Genomic DNA, 21,718 nt, shown 5'->3' on the forward strand with positions numbered 1-21,718 from the left:
ACTGCAGATGGTGTAATCTGTACTGAAAACAAAAAGTGCTGGAGATCACAGCGGGTCAGGCAGCATGCAGGGATAGAGAGCAAGCTAGAATTTCAAGGCTAGATGGCTCTTCATCAGAACTCTGTTGAAGAGTCATCTAAACTTGAAACATGAATGCTGCCTGACCCGCTGTGATCTCCAGCATTTTTTGTTTTCAGCTGTCTTCACTTCCCTGTCTACCTGCAACTCCACTTTCAAGGAACTATGCACCTGCACCCTAATGTCTCTTCGTTCAGCAACACTCCCCAGATCCCTACCATTAAGTGTGTAAGTCCTGCCATGATTTGTCTTACCAAAATGCAGCACCTCACATTCTAAATTAAACTGTAACTGCCACTCCTCGGCTCATTGGCCCATCTCATCAAGGTTCCATTGTACTCTGAGATCATTTTCTTCAAAGTCCATTACACCACCTGTTTGGCGTCATCTGCAAGCTTACTGACTGTATGTCCTATATTCACATCCAAATCATTTATATAAATGACGAAAAGCAGTGGACCCAGCTCTGATCTCTGTTGAACACCACTGGTCACAGGCCTCTAGGCCAAAAATCAACCCTCTACCACCACCCTCTGTCTTCTACCTTCAAGTCAATTTTGTATCCAATTGGCTAGCTCTCCCTTGGTCCCATGTGATCTAACCTTACTAAACCAGTAATGCAGGCTCAATGGGCCAAAGGGTCTTTTTCTGCGCTTTACACTCTCTGATTCTATGACCTTCGGTAATTGTATGGGAGCATGCCAGGGAGTGTTGAGGTAGTGTTAGGAGTGGGGGAGGAGTGGACCATGGTATCACAGAAGGAATGGTCCTTGTCGAATGCCAACAGTGGTGTGGAATGGAAGATGCATTTGGTGATGGTACCCTGGTGGAGATGGCAGATATGGAGGAGGATAATCCTTTGAGTGCAGAGACTAGTAGGGTAGAAAAAAAGGGCGAGAACCCTGTTGTTGATCTGGGAAGGATGGGCAGGGGCAAGTGCAGAAGTGCGCCAATGGGTAGGACATGGCTGAAGGCCCTGTCAACCATAGTGGAATTGGGGAGGCTGGATGGTAGTTCCTCAGTTGGAACAAAGGAGGTCACATTGGAGGCAGCCTGCTGGAAGGTGGCATCAACAGAACAGATCCAACAGAGATGGAGAAAACGGGAGAATTGAATGGAATCTTTGCAGGAAGCAGGATTTGAGGAAGTGCAGTCAAGGTAACTATGGACTAAATGGTTCTGCCCCTATGTTCCTACCAAATGTTACATTTGCATTATTTATAGCCACTGTGCACATGAAACGAAAAAAGAAATCATTGTATGAAGCACACCGAGATGATGTGGCTAGACACAATCTAAAAGCAACTACTAAGACCAACAGACTGATGCCAGAACCCTATAGGAAACCGTAACCAAGATCAGTAGAAACACACAACTGAAATTCCATGGAATTCTGCATAGTCTTGCTTCTCCACATGTTCAATCAAAATCTACAAATGCAAAAGGTTTCAACTAGAAAGATTGCATTAAAAGAAACAAAATCACAAAAATCTCCTTTCCAAGTTACTTGAAAATCAGGAGGTGAACCAGAGGAGAAACTTAAAATAACCACCAAGGGAAATCTATTGGACCAGAAGGCAAACAATTCCCTGGGACCAGATGGTCTGCATCCAAAGACCTAAAATAAGTGGCTGCAGAGATAGTAGAGGCATCAGTCATAACTAAAAATTCTTTAGATTCTGTATGAACAAGTAAGGTGAATAAAGGGAAATCTGCTGGTGTGGTGTACTTGGATTTCCAAAAGCCATTTGATAAAGTGCAACTTCAAATGTTAGTAAAAAGTATACATGGTTTAAGCGGTAACATGTTTGCATAATTTAATTGAGAGGAAGGAGAATAGAGTGGGGAATAAGCAATGGAATACCAATAGCAGTATCAGTAGCAGCAGTGTGTACTATCTTCAAGACGTACTGCAGAAATTCACCAAAGATCCTTAGACAGCACCTTGCAAACTCACAACCACTTCCATCTAGAAGGACAAGGGCAGCAGATACATGGGAACTGCACCACCCGCATGTTCTCCTCCAAGTCAATCACCATACTGACTTGGAAATGTATCTCCATTCCTTCATTGTTGCTGGGTCAGAATTCTGGAATTGTCTCTCTAAGGGTATTCTGGATGTACCCACAGCACATGAAAAACAGTGGTTTAAGATGGTAGCTGACCACCACCTTCTAAAGGGCTATTAGGGATGAGCAATAAATGCTGGTCCAGTCAGCAATGCCCACATTCCACAAGTGAATGAAAAAAAGTGTTTGCTGGAACAGCTAAGACTAGGAACACGTGTGATAGAAATGTTTTTAAAAGAAGCACCACTTAGTCACTCATTGGTACAGCAAATTCGAGCCACCTGCATTTGCCATAACACAATTTCAAACACTTTACAACCTTTTTTTACCTTGCCAATTAATCCCGTTGCATGATAATGGAGGTGGGTCTGACAAGCTTGCTGACAGTCAATGAATATCATTGGCAGCAACTTACAGACATGCACCCTCCCAAACTTATGGTTAAAGTTATATTATAGCACAATATAAAAGGGGATTTTAAGGATTGTAATTGTGAGAGAGGAAGCAGGAAGGGAAGGGGTTAAATAAAGTGTCGCACTCAAGATTCTGAGTGAAAGCACAAAAGCACAAAAACTACATGGAATTCAGAAGGAGCTTCAGCAAAATGTTGTAAACGCTCAGTAATTTAAGAAGTAGAAGACATTTTAAAAAATGGCCCAAGTCAGGAACCTAATCCACCATGACCAAATAATTGAGGGTCAAACCCCTAAGCACCTTCTGCTTTCACTGTGTACATAACTGTACCAGCAACAATCCAAGCTTTTCTGGCAAAATAGATTATGCAAGTTTCATGCAGTAAGTTTACCTCTCTAAATATGGATATAAACAAACTACTCAAATACCTGTAAAAATTCTTTTCCTATTCCATATCTTCATATATGTAGCTTTTCATGCATATTTTTCAAAAAAAATTCACCAAGCACTTTGTTCCAATACAAAGAGCTTTTGTTTTATTGCAACTTGCTGGAGGATATGTAGTATAATAATTAATTCCGTGTTGCACTCGCCAAGATTCAAGTTAGGTAAACCCAGTGCACAAAATTACATAAATCTACTGCTCATTTATTTACAATTGCTTTGCAATATAGCATAATCTCATGAAGCTAATATGATTTTATGAACAGAGAATATTTTCACATGCATTAATGGTATACAGACTTACTGAAATTTCAGTACATCTTTCTGGTGCCAGTTCCACATTGCAGCTATCTAGTCTAATCCAATTTCCCGGCGCCCTTTTTTGTCTTTAAATATTATTTCATTTCCTCTAAAATTGTTTGATTGACTTTACTTCAATAGGTACTTGCGGCAAAGCAACTCACATCCAAATGATCTATTGTATGGAAAAATGTCCTTTTCACCCTGGTCCTTGTGCATCTTAAACCTCCTGCTCAGTAGTAAAGATTTAATTTATTATGCTTTTCTCCTATATCCACAGTTGTCATTCCTACATGCATTCTACTGACTTTAAACTTTTGTCCCCCTACATATGACACACTGCCCTTCTCGATGTCCACTGTTCTATAGAAATTCCTAAATAAAAAGAGCACCAAAAATTAAAAAGAAATCTGAACTCTAAAAGTATTTTTTAAAGAAAGAGAATATACAAAGTTTAATGCTAATAGGCTTTTTGAAAACAAACATGGAAAAATCAATTCTTTGTTGTGCAGTACAGTTCTTTAAAGTATCCACAGTATATATTTAAATTCAAGTTTACAACAGAAAGAAATTTGAAACGTTTTTTATGAAACATAATCATTACTTTTGAAAGGTTGATATAAAAATAGTTAAGCTTACAGTCGAAACTTTATAGCTGTTTAGATGGTTAACACTGTTTCTTCAAACCTACACCAATTAAAGTCAATTAATTGCCCATTCACCTCATGTCTGCTGGAGCTTGCTATGCAAAATATTAGCCTCATGCTTATCTGCATAACAGCTTATGCAGCTTTAAAGTAATTTAACGTGGGCTGCTTTGCAACACAGTGAGGTATTTTATAGACAAATCTCTGTCCTTGTTGTTGCTATAACTACATATTTAAATGCACCTATATTGGCATACAGAGGTGTATTGACTATAACATATTAATAATCTTTTATGGTAAGGTTATAATGAAGCTATTTATACATGTATGATATATAAATGTATACAACAAAATACTGTATTTTATTGCAAACTTTAATAAATAATCTCCTTGAAGTAATATTTAAAGTGATGGACTAAGAAGTGAAAATGAACAGTGCTGAACTACAATCTAAAGAAAGGGGCTACCAATTCTTCCAGAGGACATCTCCACTATTAAAAATACATGAAGTTTGCAACTGTGCTCATGTAAACTGCTTTCAGGGCAGTCCGTTGTCTCTTTGGAAGAAAATTGTCATGCGTTTTCATCATTGAATTCAAAAGTTTGAAAAGATCTAAACTAAATGATTTTGAATGAGAAGATTGATCAGTACAAATAACTAAGTATTCTTGTTTCAACCCACATCACCTTAAGGAGATTAATTGTCCATTCAGCTCGTGGCTGTTTACTGGATCTTGCTGTGCACCATATTTGTTTTTGTGATTACCTACATAACAACCAACATACTTTGAAAGCAATTAACTAATCAGTTGTTCTGAGGCATAATAAAGTTTTTAATGGATGTCAGTGTATCTCTCTTACTTGACTTGGTTAGAATACATTTGGCTACATTCACACTGGCACAGTGAAATTTATCAAAACTTAGTTCAAATCTGGCATAAAAAATTAGCAGTAAAATTTACAAATATTCATTTTGTAAAATATTTTAAAATACAAGAAGATTTGTAAAATACAGTTTTAATGTGAAGAAAGGATGTGACAACAGGATGCACTGCTCTGTTCCCTGCGTGCATATTTGTGGGAAAGTAATTTGAAAGTCACTCACAGCGTTATTAATCTGGTCAAGCTACATCGGCTGCTGGTAATGTAACAGAGACATTGAATCTATATTTAAATTATATAATATGTAATATTCACACACTGTGGGAGATTATTTTAGAAGTTAAATTCCTTTACCCCAGAGCTGAAATTAAAACATTTGTTGGACTTCTGGTTTCACCAAAATGAATACAAAGCTCTGCTCATTAAATTTTTTATTCGAAGCCTGCAATATTGTTTGCAATGATTTTCAGGACTCATACCAGGTTCCTTTTCTTTAGCTCTACTTATGGTTGCCAATTTTATTTTCTATGATCTCTTTTTTTAAACTTATAATAATTAAAAGCAGAAAATAAAACTAGAGTTCCAAGTACCATTTTAGTTCAGGATCGAAAAGAAACAATGAATATTGATGTAAAGTCTCATTACTTTATTTACTTATACTTAAAATTCTGTATCAAAAAAATAGTTTTCATCAGAGAAACCGGACATACTTGTTTCAAGAAATATAAATGTTTAATTGTGCTTACCACTGCATTGTTGAAACTTAGTTTAGGATGCTTTCAAAATTAGCACCAAATTGTGTCTCTTTATTTTACTTGTTTTAATTCTTCACTTTAAGCTTTCACACTTACCTACAAATTAATTATACATAATATATAAGACTACACATTATCCATATCTTCTGCTTAGTTAAAATAATACAGCCAGGGAAGCTACATTGAAAATAAAACTGCCTTTTACAAGGTGATACATAACATACAACACTAAATATAAAACTTACCCCACTGCATTAAATAAAAGTGTGGAGCAAAACACAATTATTTTTACACAGAATTCTACAGTACAGAAATAGGCAATTTGGCCAAAACTGGCTCATGATGGTATTTGTACTCCACATAGGATTCATACCACATTACTTAATTTAAAAATTCAACTATATCTTTTTCATTTCTGTCTCATGTGCTTGCCTACCTCTATCGCAAATGCATCTATGCTATTCATTTCAAAGACTCCTTGTGGTAGCAAGCTCCACATTCACACCACTTTCTGGTTAAAGAAATATATGCAAATGTCCAGTTGGAATCATTAGCAATTCATATCGATTATCCTCTGGTTTTTGTCTACCCACAAATAGAAATACTTATGTCTATTTTGTCAAATTTGTTGAATAATTTCAGAAATGTCTATCAGATCAATCTCGGCTACCTTTGTCTCATTTGCTTACTTTTTCTTCATAGGTATAATCTCTCAGTTCTGGTACAATTTTTGTTAATCTTTTTAGCCCTTGCTACAGTGCTCCCATAACCTTTTTTGTTCATATTGCAAAAAGTCTCTCTCTTTCATCCTGCTTTGGTTGCTTTACGCCTTTTCTGAATGACAGTGAAATGGTGTTGTTTTAATTCTTTCATAGGATGTCAGTGCCCTGGAAAGGACAACATTTCAAGAGGTAACTGCCATTGAAAAGATAGTGATTAGCCATCTTAATAAACTACCACAGTTCATGTGTGGCAGATATGCACCCTGTGTGTTAAATCACTCAAGCAGCAGTGAGGAAAAAGGAAAGGTGAGACAAAAATAAAGCACAACTTAGAGGTCCTGCTTCATAACAAATGCACATCTCATATTATGAGGGCAGCAACAGGTGAACAAAGGGGCGAGAGGCGAAAGGTGAATTCTGGTTTAACATACATCCTTACCAAAAAATGAAGTATCAACTGCCAGAAATTTAATAGAGAATGGAACACACATAGAATCATAGATACCAGAGGTGTTATGATAAAGGCGGATATGTTGGATTAATGCTGAAACAATTAAAAGAGGAAGCAGATCTAGAGGGGAATTCTTTAATTAAAAAGGATTATCCCATTCTATACAAAGATACATTCAAACTAGGAGCAGGAAGAGGCCGTTCAGCCTCTTTCACCTGCTCCACTACTTGATAAGGTCATGGCCGATCTGATTGCAGCCTCAAATCCACATTCCCAACCACCTCCAATAGCCTTTGCCTCTCTTTTTTTTTTAAATCAACAATCCATCTCTGCCTTAGAAATATTCAATAACTGCATCTCCTCTACTCTCTGAGAAGAGGGCTCCAAAGAAGCACAGCCCTCTGAGCACACTTAAAAAAAGGTTAATCAGAATTTGATACCTTCCCTTCATCAGTTGTTGCTAAAATATTGTCAAACCAGATTTTAATTCAACAAACTTTGCTCCACGTGAAATAGGGGAGGAGGGAGGGTGAACTTGAATAAAAATCACTTGCATCTCTTCCTATGCCAATTTCCTCCATCTCTAAGGATGCCATATCAAAATAGCAAATAGAATAAGGTATTTATATTTTCCTGTCAATCCCAATTATTACTACAATTTCCAAGTACATACAACTTTGGTTAGGCTGCAGCTGGAGTGCTATGTGCAGCTCTGGTCACCACACTGTAGGAGGGATGTGATTGCACTGAGGAGATGCAGAGCAGATTCACCAGGATGTTTTCTGGGAGCAGCACTTTAGCTATGAAGAGAGGCTGGATAAGCTCCGCTCTTTTCTTTGGAGTAGAGAAGGCTGAGGGGGGACCTGATGGGAGGTATATGAGATCACGAAGGACATGGGCAGGGTAGATAGAAAGTAGCTGTTCCTCTAAGCTGAAGGATCAAGGAGACATAATTTTAAGGTGGAAGGTAAGAGGTTCAGAAGGGATTTGTGGAAATATGTTTTCACCCAGAGGGTGGCAAGAGTCCAACTTACATTGCCTGGGACTGCAGTTGAGGCGGGAGATCTCACAGCCTTTAAAAAGTATTTGGATTAGAACTTTAAGTGTCATAACATTGAAGGCTATGAGCCTAATGCCAAAAAGTGGGACTAGTGTAGATTTGTCAGTGCAGACTCGGTGGGCCAAATGGCCTCTTCTGTACTATATGAAGTTTTGATTCTATAATTTTTTTGCAAATGAGAGAAAAAGAAAAAATACCTACAATTCTCAGAACCTGAGTATCTCCTCTCATACTTTACAGTCAAAGTCCTTTTGAAGTGTCATACTATTATCAGAAATATAGCAACCAATGAGAGCACAGAAAATTGCCCAAATGGCAAGGAAATCTGTTTTTTAATAAATGATCTTAACTGAACCGAAGTTTCGTTACGTTTATGACTATCATTCCCCCAGTCCTGTCCTCTTGTGCATTCCTGAGTTTATCACAGAGTCGTTAAGTCATACAGCACAGAAACAGACCCTTCGGTCCAGCTGGTCCATGCCGACCATGTTTCGCAAATTGAACTAGTCCTACTTGCCTGCGTCTGGCCCATAACCCTCCAAACCTTTGCTATTCATGTACCTATCCAAATGTCTTTTAAAAGTTGTAACTATACCTACATCTACCATTTCCTCTGGCAGTTCATTCCACATACGAATCACCCTCTGTGCGAAATAGTTACCCCTCAGATCCCTTTTAATTTTGATCACTCCACAATATGCCACATTCTTTCAGGAGTGTTGGACAGAGAGGTTGAAATTTCCTTCATAAACTTATTTATCTCATCTTCTTTCAGATGTTCTTTAAAACCTACCTTTTGATCAGTTGTACCAATATTTCCTTGTGCAGTTCAATGACAAACTGTTCGACCATCACTCTGAGAAATGTCTTGAGACATTTTAGTATATCACAGGTGTCATCTAAAAGTAAATTTATGTTGTAAACTGTCCCAAGACAATTCATAGAGTTGAAAATGGACCATGAGTAGCAACTGATACAGAATGGGAAAATAAAATACGTTCAGCAAATTTTTGCTTTAATTTCACACTATTTTCTTATTTTCTCTGTTCCACAATTTCTGACCCCACCAATTGGATACTGATGTGAGCTATAGTTCTCAAAAACATTTTTAAAATTATTGTTCTCTCAAGGGGCAAAAGGGGGTGGGCAGGGAAGAGAGGAAGAACTTTCCAGGACAATGGAATTTAAATTAATCACAGCAGAAAAATAAGTAAATAATATTTCTCTACCTTAAAAAGCCTTAAGGCAGAAAATTTTTATGAATGTTCAAACCGCTGTGTCTAATCAAACATTATGAAATCAAACATTATGAAAAAAACAATATGCAAAAACAAATAGAAAAGTGCATAGAATCTTTTGAGTTGTTCACTTGAAAAGAAATAAGAAGTGATGGAGTTTAAGTGAAGGGCTATAAGCGAACAGCAATTCCAAAAGTAAAGGTGAATAGTTAGGCCTGACTAAATCTATATTACATCCTTATACATACAGATTTAATTTTAAATTGTGAATTCTGTAGCAACAGCTCCACAGACAAGGGGAAAATGAGTAAAAACACAAAGTGAAAATAAATCAGCATCAAAATATACAAAGCAATACTGCAACAAAAACAAGCTAAAGTACAAGACTGCAACAGACACACACACCTGAGCCAAGATTACCAACAACCTCAAATATCATCTAAGACAAAAAGTACTGCAGCAAGAGTCTTGACAACAACTGGACTCAAATACAAGTTGAGACACCCGAGGCAAAAATGTAGCCTCAGAAGTAATGTCAAAAGATCAAAACTAAGACAAGAGACATTGTGACAAGAATCAGGGCAGGGACTAAGCCAAGGTGAATGATAAAAAGTCTATTCAAGGATTGTTATTAGGAGGGGTGATTGGAAATTGCGACAGCAAGTCAGAGAATTTACACTCTGAATAAATTAGGAAGATTTAAAAAAACATTGCTTTTTAAAAAATTCGAAATGCTTTATAATTAGACATCTTGTTTGCTGAACATGGCATGCAGCATCAATTCAAAAGGAGAGTCAATTGAAACATCAAGGATTTAAACTTCACTGGACAAATACTGCAGTGTGGAAGTTAATGGATTTTTGGAGTCATTTTAATGGCTCATACTCTACATCCACAGAGTACTTTGATTATTTTGGGTACAAAAATCAAATTACAAGCACTAAAGATCATGGTCAGGGAATATGGACACTACTATTTTGGGATATCAAGAAATGTTGTTTGGTGCCTCAAAGCTTCGCCCAAACAACAAAAATGAAAGAGGCTTTTCATCATAATGTCTTCTGAATCCCAAAGACACTTAAGATTTACTACTTTGAACTCATTTTTTTAAGTTATCAAATTGAAATCTATTTTTAACGATACCACATTTTTTTAAAAAAGGGAAAACGTACATTAGGGGGAAAAATGATTGTGTCGGAAACATTTGGAAGTATTTTACTCGCCAACTTCCCTTTCACTAATGTTTTGGAATAACATCACACATTTAACATATGCAATCCCCTGGCAGTACACCTCCTCTCCCCTCCCCCAGTCCCCATATCCTTGTTGCTTTGCAGTCTACGAACAGCTGACAAAGAGAAAAGTCTCAAAGATTAAAGAGAGGCCATTGACTGCTGGCTCCCACAAAAAAGTCAGTTTTTTAATAACATTAAACATGACTGCACATGAATATGATCATTGTTCCTGTGGCTGGTTTACATACAGACAGGACAAATCAGTTACAAAGTTGACATGCATTAAGAATGAACTAAAAGAAATTGTGCAGACTGTTTCTTACTGAAGAAATAGTGAGAGAGAGAGAGAGAAAACACTAAGCAATGTTGCCAGGTATTAATCAACAAACAACAGCTTTTATTTCCGTTTCAAATGTGCAAAGAAAAACAGAGAGGATGAAGATGATGTTCTCAGTCTCCCAGATCTTCTGCACAGATGGAAAGAGACATGTTTCCATGTTCAAATTGACCCCAACTATTTAACAAGAAGTACAGATCAAGGACACTGACAATGGCCCAGTTTTGAAAACCTTCTTAATCAAGCATGTTGATTCTAGACATGTGGTTGGCTAAACTCTGTAAGAGGAGGCTTCTAACACTTCTACATTTTCTATTAATAACATTGGTTTTAAACATTGGGCAATTGTCAGCCACTGGTTAAACATTAATTCAGAGGACAGATTGTATGGGATCATCTTGACCCTGCAATTATTAATTTATGCCAAATTACACCTCACCTAATTATTGATTCCAGCAATTTTACTCAATTGACAAAAGTTTGTTTCTGACACAATTATAATGTTTACCTTACATTGCTATTTAATGTTTTCAAGTAAATACAATAACCTTTCAATGCAATACATGACTATAATGCATACCCCTCTCCCTCTCCCTTTGGGCTTTGAAGGTAAGGTACATGACCATGTATGATATGCCCATATTGTTAACTACTTATGGTCATGTGCCCCTCACAAGCTATAATACACCAGACAGACTAAAGGGTATTGAGGTGCCCTCAGGTTCTGAGCAAGGGGTAAAAAACAGAAGTTGCTTGAAAAGATCAGCAGGTCTGGCAGCACCTGTGAAGAAAAATTACAGTTAACATTTCGGGTCCAGTGACCCTTCACAGATGCTGCCAGATCTGCTGAGCTTTTCCAGCAACTTCTGTTTTTGTTCCTGATTTACAACATCCACAGTTCTTTCTGATTTTATCCAAGCAAAGGGTGTTAACTTGCCACATTGGCAAGGATATGAAAACAGTTCAGCATGAACAGCTTTCCCCAGAGTTGGAGAAAAATTTGTCATTCTCAAATTAATGAGTGGCGACAAGGAGGAGATGGGGTCAGCATAACCAAATCTACAAGTTAACACAATATCTCTGGCAGAACGGGTCCAGATTCTGGGGAACACAATTTTTGTGATGGCATGACCCATCTATCAAGCATCACACTAGTATTATACAACAATATTGTGCTAGTTCTTCAGAATGTGGTTAAGTTGTCCAAGAAAGTTGGTTTCACAAAGTCTGTAATTTTCATTTTAGTATCTATAAAACTCAGTCCCACTTTAAAGTAAATTTTAAGCAGATATACAGCATATTTGCCAGGATTCTTTGTCATCGAAATTCCCGATACACATCAATGCAGGGAAAAGATTAAAAGAAATCAAAGGTTTCTTGATATCCCACAGTGAAAGACAGAGACGTGCAACTTTCTGATCAGCCCATAACTGGAATTAGAAACCTTTATCATTTTTTCCCTGCAATTTCACCCAAAGGACAGTCCAGCCTGGCCAAAGTTTTGCTGCTCATCTGATCAAATGCAGCAAAAGGAAAAACAGACTTCTATCTGGTTAGGGTAAGCCAAAGGAAGAAGTTCAATACATTAGGACAGATTGAATGAATCAGTTTTTTTTTAATTAAAAAGTAAAAATGTTGAATTCGTTCATTTACTGGGAAAAAGTTAGGAGAGGGGTAGGTAGTAAAAAGGAGCTAACAGCCTTACATAATAACAAAAGTTGCTAGTTTTAAATTGCAGGTTTTAACTCAAAAAACAAGATCACTAGTTAACTGTTATTTCATGGTCACCGAATGCGGATTAATCTGCAGCAAACCCACGGTTTGCAATATTTTTTCCCGCCCGCCAGTTTAACCAATAAATAAACATTCCAAATATGGGCATCGAACCTGAATTTTATTTTGTTTTAAAAGAAAGCAAAATTCAAGACTGCTCCTGGGTCCAAGCTGGTTTTAGAAAGTAGTTTGCAGGGAGAATTTCATCTCAAAAGTTTCTTTAAAGAGCTGAAAGCTGCCTCTCGGTAGTGGTCATTTCACCTGAGCCCCGAGGAGAGGACTCGCCACAATCACTGAAGCATATCGATCCCTGTTTGATCACTCAAAGACAGAGAAAAAGAGGTAGAATGATCCAGGGTTTTAAAGAAAATTCGGGGTCAGCTGTTTCTGTCGTCTGATTTAATTGCAAATTTAGCAAGGAATAAAAACCAAGCATATTCGGCATTAAAAGATTATTCTCTACAGCATCAGAATGCTAAATACACATCAATCGTTCGTCTAGTTTGCAGGATGTAATTTAACATCCACTTCACATCTTACGTTTAGCTCCGGTTCGATGTATTCTGATCGCAGAGTTTACGCGGTATGTTAAATAAAAAATCTTCTACAAATCTCTGGTTTATTTGTCAGGAATTGGAATGCTGCAAGCGCAGTAGTTGTCACAGCATTTCTGCTTCACGCGTTCAGCATAGGGAAACTGAATTGGGACCCAACTCCTAACATTCAATTAATCATTTCCAACCATCAATAAAACTATCAGATTACAAAACAAACAGTAGGTCGGAGCTGTATTTCAAAACTTATCAGCCCGGGCGATGCATTTGCCATAAAGGCAAGGAAGCAGAGAGTTTTAATCAGTCAATAAATATGAAGGGGGGAAAAACAACTTCTGGGGGATCCGTTCACCGCCAAATGCAAATCACAACCTCAAATTAGTCAAAGGTTAGAAAATATGAGATGAAGTGACAAGGTTAAAATCTAATTGGTTTATAAAGCAACACCGGCCGGTAGGGTGAAAGTTTTGGAGGTGACTGCAGCTGAAACGGATGAGATATTTTTCAGTTGTCCATCAACTCTCAAGACTAGTGCAAAAGGGTAAACAAAACATCTAAGAAAAATTTCTAAAAAAAGTCTTCAAAAGGATTAAAGCAAAAAAAAATCCAAAGCAAAACTTGGGGAAAAAAACAGCCGAGATTAAAAATGCAACATGGAAACAAAAGCCGAGGCTAGCATTATTTTTATATTTCAAAAAAGATTAAAATTCATGGTCCAAAGATAAAGCAAAATTAAATTAATTGGTGTTAAACTGGTGTTTATTTCTTTTTGTTTTACAATTGTCAGAAAAGTGAGATTTCATTCCTGGTTTGATCTGGCTTTACATGGAATAAGTTACAGATTCTCCCAGGGATACCATTCTCTACACTTCGATTTGAGACCATGCAACATTGTGCTGTGATGTCAGACCGGACTCAGTAAATGTTCAGAGGGCCTTTGGGACCTAATGGAGACTTCACCAACTTACGCAAAGTTGCTTTAAAATGCTTAAAGAGCGGGAGCGTTCTTACTGTACTCAAGGCATTCAGCCTTTACTAACAGGAAGCACTCGTAGAGAATTCTCCCCTGGTCCGAGTCGATTCAGAGCAAGGCAGTGTTATTTATTCTTTCAAGGGATGTGGGTGTCACTAACAAGGCATGGATTTGTTACACACACCAAATTATCCTTGAACTGCGCTAACTAAGCCATTTCAGAGGGCAGTTCAGAGTAATCTACATTGAAGTGAATCCGGAGACAGATGTAGGCCAGACCAAGTAAGATTTGCTACTTTAAAGGATATTAGTGAACAAAATGGGTATTTACAAAAGTTGACCATGGCTGGCAAAAACTTTCAATTCCAGATTTGTTAATGAATTTAAATGGCACCAGCTGCCTGGGTAGGATTTGAACCTATCTCCCCACAGCATTAATCCAAAACAAAGAATTGCGGATGCTGATCTCTTTCTGGTCTCCATCTCCACTTATCCAGTCACTGCTTTCCCCCATCCCAGTCATCAACAATAAATACAACCTTTTCCTAGCTACTATAAGTTCTGAAGAAGGGTCACTAAACTCAAAACATTAATTCTGCTTACTGTGCCAGTCTGCCAGATCAACTAAGTTTCTCCAGCAATTTGTGTTTTTGTTCCCCAGAGCATTAACATGGGCCTCCAGATCACTAGTCCAGTGACATTGCCACAACACCAGTATAAACAAGGCACTGTCAGATCAGAACTGATTCCAAAGCAATCAGGCCCAGAATATTAGCTGTAGAACAAAACAAAGAGTCATCAGACTCAAAATGTTAATTCTGCTTTCTCCCCACTGGTGCTGCCAGACCTGCTGAGTTTCTTCAAGCTATTTCAGTTTTTGTCTCAGATCTCCAGCATCCAGAATTGTTTTATTTTAGTTAAATTATAAACCCAGTCCAGGAATATGTTTACATTGCAGATGCACTTTCAGTGAGCTTGGTACATGGGTTGCGATGGTGCATTAAATTCAACCTATTTATATTGTGATGACTGTGTGGAACATCTGGAAATATTGCAGTAATCGTGTGTTCAACATTGGCCTTCACTGGCTGTGTTTTTGACCATCAAATGCCCAAAATCAGCCAGAGTCTTGCAATGTGAAAACTGCATTTCTGGCCTTAGTCCAGCCTTAACCCTTCTTATTTATGACACCTACAACAACAACAACATGCATTTAAATAGCATACTCAGCAAAGTAAAACAATCCAACCTGCTTCACAGGAGCATTACTTGATGAAATTTAACACAATTGATATAAAACGTTATGAGGCTAGGTGTTTGAAAGTTTGGTCAAAGAAGTAAGTTTTGAGGAATAACTTAAAAGGAAGAGGAATAGCCGTGAGGTTTTTGAGAGAGAATTCCAGGCCCTAGGTGTCTGACAGCCTGGCTACCAGTGGAGCTACTGGTAAAATTGGGAATGCTCAGTATGTTTGAATTAGAGGGTTGTCGGTCTAGAGTACCTACTTATGGCTATTACTTAGACTGCAATAGCAATAAAATTGTCTCATTTTACTGTAGCATCATCTCCAAAACCATCCAATACAGTGCTTGAAAGCCATAAGGTAGTGAGAAGAATTGGTGATTTCTTTTTCTGCTTCACTAAGGTAACCATGAACAATGCATGATACACATCAACAAAGCATATTATTTGTGTTTCAGTAAATATTTTTTCTTGTTGTAAGAAAAATGAGGGATGCTCGTGCAAAAAGGAATAGAATACAAGTACAGCACAGATTGGATACAGGAAAAAAAATGTACTTTCTACTCTAGCCTCAAAAGTACCACAGATATCCCAGTGTACTGGTTGTAAAACTGGAACCAGCAATCAGTTGCAAATCCAAATCTGATGATGGCAAATTTTGATGGTTAATGTGTGGGATGGCCCCAGGTAAAAAATGACCTAAATAATTGCGTTTAAAGAATTCTCACTGAGACAATTTTAAAGATAGTCAGATTATGATTAGGACATACACATGGGATTAAGGTCAGATCTGAAATATATACACAAAATCTTTTAAAAATTCAAGTATATGTTAAATTTGTTCTCGAATGGAATGACACTCAGATTCCTAAAATGTGTTTTTCACAGCCAGCAAGGATATTCAGTTGCTGGTGCATGATCAGTTGCATCTCATTGAACAAAGGTGTGACATGTTTAATGGTTTTTAAAGTGAGGATAATGCGTAGAAGTTGAAGATGACTTTGAAATACTAACTTCCCTGATTTCTGTGTTGATTGCACCTCAAAGAGTGCAACAGCACATCCTGTGGAGAAGCAAAGCATTCTCATCAGAATCTTCCAGATTTGCACGTTTAACAGCATGTGGGAATACCAGAAGTTAATGTTAGTTTCAAAGAGTAATGACAGCTAACACTGGCAATTTCATTGTTATCACAACAAAACAAAACCTGAGCCAATATCATAAAACAAAGAACTGCGGATGCTGGAAATCTGAAACAAAATTGCTGGAGAACATCAGCAAATCTGACAGCATCTGTGGAAAGAGAAACAGTCAATATTTTGAGTCTAGTGACTCTCCAGCAACACTCCAGTGGTCCTGAAGGGTCACAGGACTCAAGCTTTGTGTTCCCAGACCAATACCTTTGAATCCCAGAAAACAATCCATAATTCTATCAATAACTCCTTTCTTTCCTCTTGTTACTCTTTTGGACTACAGTGAAATCAGATGAGACAAATTGGGATAATCCAAAACTCCAGTTGTGGTGAAATCATCAACTGTTTGAGCTAGCTGAACAGGAAATCAAGTAAAAGGATGCTATAATAAGCTGATGTTTCTTACCAGTCACTCCAGACATGGTGAACTTCTGCATGGTTATATGCTGACCACATGACCAATTGGACTAAAGTTAGACCACACTATGGCACAAAATCATGGGCAAGCATTCATTTGACATTGGGATCTCGCTGTTACAGGACACTCAAATTCTGGGAACTTGATTAAACCTGTGAGAAAATAAAGAGCTGTTGATTGGAGCCAAAATTATATGAAGAGGCTGGGCCACAAAGAATTCATCTGCAGTAACAGATGGCTGGACCAATTCAAGAACAATGGCATGGTATTGTCTACCATGCTGGAAGCAGTGAACATGCAGTAATTATCGCAGGTGTTTGGCTGCAAAATCACCCATGTCCTGAATGAGCATGCACCAAGAGACATTTTTAACATGGATGAAACTGGACTGTTTTGCTGTCCTTCACCATATCGTCTTTTAATGCTTAAAGATAAAATATGTAAGCCATAATCAACAACAGTTTCCACCATGTTTGATTCATTTGAGCTACAACCGTGCAAGGTGCTAAGAACAAGGAGCAGAGTGAGGCCAATCAACCTGGTGATCAGGCTTTTTTTGCTCACCAGCAGGAGGCTGGCATGGAAGCTCCAGCAGATACAACCATGGAATCCAAGGTGGATGACACTGTACACTGCACAACAGAACTGACAGATGAGGCAATCACACACACAGTACGTTGTTCAAGCAAGGAGCCAAAGGACGCCAATGGCCTTTAACAAGCTGATAAATGCCTGACTGTTTACCTGCACGTTTCCCAAACTGAAGCCACAACACTGTAGAGATGCTCCTGGATTTCGAACTGCAGCACAAAAACATGTTTGACTGCATTGACGACATGGTAATCTGTACTGCATTCATCTGAAGACGGCATGCTAAGCAACAAAAGATCACAAATTTTCTAGTGCTAACTTCCATCATTTTTCAATGCCTTTGACTGTACAAAATCAGATCATTGTAAAATGTGAAGAAATTGAAAAATAAAAATATTTTCTGCATGTTTACTGCATCACTTTGTTTTCATTTGGGTTTCGTTTTGGACACATAGTGCATACTTGTCAAATCCTGTTAGATAGGAGATTCCTCAGCTAGCCCAAAGCTCTGCTTAACACAAATGAATAAATGGACTCCTGCAATTCAACTTGTGATTTTAAAATATTTACAACCTTTGCATCCTACTCCTTCTTTAACCTAGTATTTGCATATTCTTTACACTCCTGTGAAATACATTCTATATGAAAGATTCAATAGAAATTGAATTATTGCATACAATTTTCATCCCCTACTTGAGGAGGGATGTAGTCATATGGGAAGCAGTTCTTAGGAGGTTCATTAGATTGAATCCAGAGATGAGCATTTTGTCTTATGAAGACAAATTGAGGAGTTTTGAAGAATGAGAGAAGATCTAATTAAGGTATTTAAAATGCTAAAGGGGTTGACAAAGTAGATGTCAAAAGGATGTTTCCCCTATGGGGCAATCTAGAACAAAGGGTCATAGTTTTAGGATAAGGCGTAGTAGATTTAAAACAGAGATGAGGAGAAATTGTTTCTCTCAGAAGGATTGTGAATCTGTAGAAAATCACTACTCCACAGTGCAGTGGATGCTGGGATATTGAGTAAACATAAAGGAGTAAATAAATAGATTTTTGTTTGGTAATGGATCGAAGGGATCAGGAGAGAGGCAGGAAAATGAAGTTGAAACCAAGATGAGATCAGCCATGATCGTATTGAAGATGAAGATGAAGCAGGCTTGAAGGGTTCAATTACTTCCTTCTGCCCCTAACTCTTATGTTCTTACGAAATTAAAGTTCCTTTAATTCTTCTCAAGGTGACTGATAGGTAAAGTGATCTGCAAGTCGCAACTTCCACTGATTTTTTCACTCTTCTCAGTCTTGCACTTTCCTCTTCAGTTACTCATAGAGGTCTCCCTTTTCAATTTCAAGTTGTCTAACATCATTCATTCTCTCCCTTCCGGTACAAGATCCTCTAAATCTTCCTTCAATCAGTTCACGTCTTCAAAATGCCCAATCCATGTTGCTTTTTCATGATGACACCAACCAGCGATGTTTCCTCCTACACCATTCTGAGAATCTCTTCCTTATTCATGTTCTCTCCAACTGAACTGCTCCGTTCTTCTTCCAGTCCCAAAATCACCACTCTCTAGACTTTGGAATTCAGCTTTTTACAAGAACAACATTTCAGTCCCATTCAACGAGACACACCAAATCACAGACTTGAAAAGTCTTTTCTTAACAACGTGCCTACAGACACAATAAATGCAGTCTTACCAGTGTTACCTATATGCCAAGTACTAATTAAAAATACTTGCATCTTAACTTCCCAACCTCGGAACATTATCCACACTGTCATAGAACATTAAAACACTGATTTTTATTTCTGATTTCCCACAATGGACCACAATGAGATGGCCAATTCATACCAAATTATAGGCAATTTTGTGGTTAGAGCCATGCCTGCTAGAAAACGATTGAGACAACTCATGCTCTTGTCATGTACAACAGCAACAAAGACAGAGAAAACTTTTATCCCACCAAGTTAGAAAGGTGAAAGGCCAAGTGCCCAATCAATTCCATGACCCAGACCCCAAATGAATTTATTACAGAAACAACTGTTAATAGTTCTGAAACAATAGTACAAGTTATACACAGTGACAGGGATCAATACTGTTCTTATATTATCTCCACTCTGACACATTTGAGGTGCTAATAAGAGGCAGCTTTGGACTGAACTGAAGGAAACACTTGACAGAAGTTTTATAAATGACATTTCAAAGCTGGAATCCAAAAGTTAATTAGTCCAAGAAAATGGCAGTTGCTTGAGTGGAGCTACAGAATTCTTCCTAAAGCTTCACACCAAACTCTGTCCTCTTTCAATTGTTCAGTTTTGTGTGTTTTTATCCCACCACAAGACGCCATGCCTTCAGCTACCTGGTTCTAAACACTGAATTTTTTTCCCGAAACCTGTTGTATCTTTCTTCCAAGAAGTTCCTTAAAAATTACTTTGCCCTCAATGGCACAGTAATGAAAATCAGGGAAATGCAATAAGCCAGAAATGGACGATCTTCAGTATCTCAAAAGGGTGTAGAACTCAAGGACATTACAGAGATGGGGTAGAAGTAGCATATAGAGGCATTTAAAAACAAAGATGTAAGAACATAAAACAATGGTATTGGTAGTAGATTGTTGATCAGTACGCACAGGGATAATGAGCTTTATGAAAGTTAAGATACAAGCAGCAGAGCTTTGTAATGAGACCACAAATGCACAGACTACACGGTGGGGTAACTGGTTCAAACATTCCATAGTCATTCACACTCAAAGCAGACTGAATGAGCAAGGAAAATAAACCTTCAGTTCTCCATTCAAAGGCAGGTCTGACCCACAGCACCACGTGCTCCAACCCAGTTTAGTTAAGGAGGCAGGTCCAGAATCCCTCCAAACAAAAACAATGATCAAACCTTGTGCTGTTGGAACCAATCTGAGCCACACTACTATTCAATCAACTGGCCCTCCAAGGAGTCAAGAGTCATTACATTTTTACATGTATATTATAGCCTGGAGCTTTCGACAGTGATGGTAGACAGTGATTTCTTTCCATCATGTGGCTGAGCTTGACTCTTTCCTGCTTTTACCACCTACCATTGGTGTATGTTGGAACATGAGCAACAGATGTGGGAGCAGGCCATTCAGCCACTGAAGCCTGCAATCTAGAAGATCATGGCTGATCTGCCCCAGGTCTCATCGCCCTTTTATGCTGACTCCTCACACCACTCATCTCTTCAATATTTCAAAAATCTATCCACTTCCTCTTTAAATGCTTTCAGTGATCTAGCCTCAACAACTCACTGGACTAGAGAATTCCAGTCATTCCCGACTTTTTAGGAGAATAAATTCCATTGCATCTCAGTTACAAATTAAGGGGACACTCATTTTAAATTATATCCTCTAATTTGAGATTACCCCACTAGTGGAAACATCATCTTAACATCTACCTTGTCAAGTCCCCATGACAGATAAATACTAGGTAGCCAAAGCTACAGTAGCAATAAAAATCTGAAAGAGTATCTGAAAGAGGCTAAGGCTGGAATAAGGAAGGCTAAGAGGGAGCATGAGGCAAGGATAGCAGGCTGCACTAAAACAAATATCAGAATGTTCTTCAAACATATTAATAGTAAAAGGTTAGTGAAGGAAAGAGTCGGGCCTATAAGGAACAGGCAGGGTAAACTGCTCACCGAAGCAAAGGGTATGGCAGAGGTACTAAATGAGTACTTTGCTTCTGTCTTTACCATATTAGAAGATGGCGACAGTGGCCTAGTTGAAAATGTGGGTATTGAGCGACTGAGCGGTACAGTGATAGATAAAGAAAAAGTGCTAAAAAGGCTGGCAGCAGTCCAGGTACAGAAGTTGCCAGGCCCATATGGAATGCATCCCAGATTGCTGAGAGTGGTAAGGGAGCAAATTGCAGAATGGTTAACAGAAATTTTCTAGGCCTCTCTAAATACAGGATTAGTCTGGGGAACTGGTGGATTGCAAATATGATGCTGTTGTTTCAGAAAGGAGGAAAGGATAACCGAGGAAAGTACGGACCTGTCTGCTTGACATCAATAGTGGGAAAACAAATGGATGCAATAATATGGGATAAAGCAAATATACACTTAGAGAAGAATAAGTTAATAGTAGACAGACAGCATGATTTTTCCAGGGTACATCATGTCTGACAAATTTAATCGAGTTCTTTCACAAGGTGACACAGGCGGTCTATGAAAGTAGTGCTATGGATTTGTATATTTTGGCTTTTCAGAAAGCATTTGAAATGGCGCCACATAGCAAGTTGGTTAGAAAATTAGAAATGTTTGGGATTGGTAGGCCCTTGGCAGCATGGTTTAGAAGTTGGTTAAAAGACAGGAAGCAGAGGA

The 21,718-nt window shown here is 38.1% G+C and overlaps 1 protein-coding gene across 2 annotated transcripts in view; it reads right to left on the reverse strand.

Annotated features, from left to right (window-relative positions):
* Positions 1-21,718, reverse strand: part of eefsec (eukaryotic elongation factor, selenocysteine-tRNA-specific) — a 384,301-nt gene that overhangs the window by 325,644 nt on the left and 36,939 nt on the right. Inside the window, exon 1 of one of the 2 annotated variants that reach the window (XM_048606373.1) lies at positions 3,311-3,333. The exons of the other annotated variant lie outside the window; for it this stretch is intronic. The gene's annotated coding sequence lies outside the window, so the exon portion shown is untranslated. Of the gene's footprint in view, positions 1-3,310; positions 3,334-21,718 lie in introns of those variants that run through there. 2 annotated transcript variants of the gene reach the window in all.

This window comes from Rhincodon typus, chromosome 16, assembly GCF_021869965.1.
Source record: "Rhincodon typus isolate 14 chromosome 16, sRhiTyp1.1, whole genome shotgun sequence".
NCBI classification, from domain to species: domain Eukaryota; kingdom Metazoa; phylum Chordata; class Chondrichthyes; order Orectolobiformes; family Rhincodontidae; genus Rhincodon; species Rhincodon typus.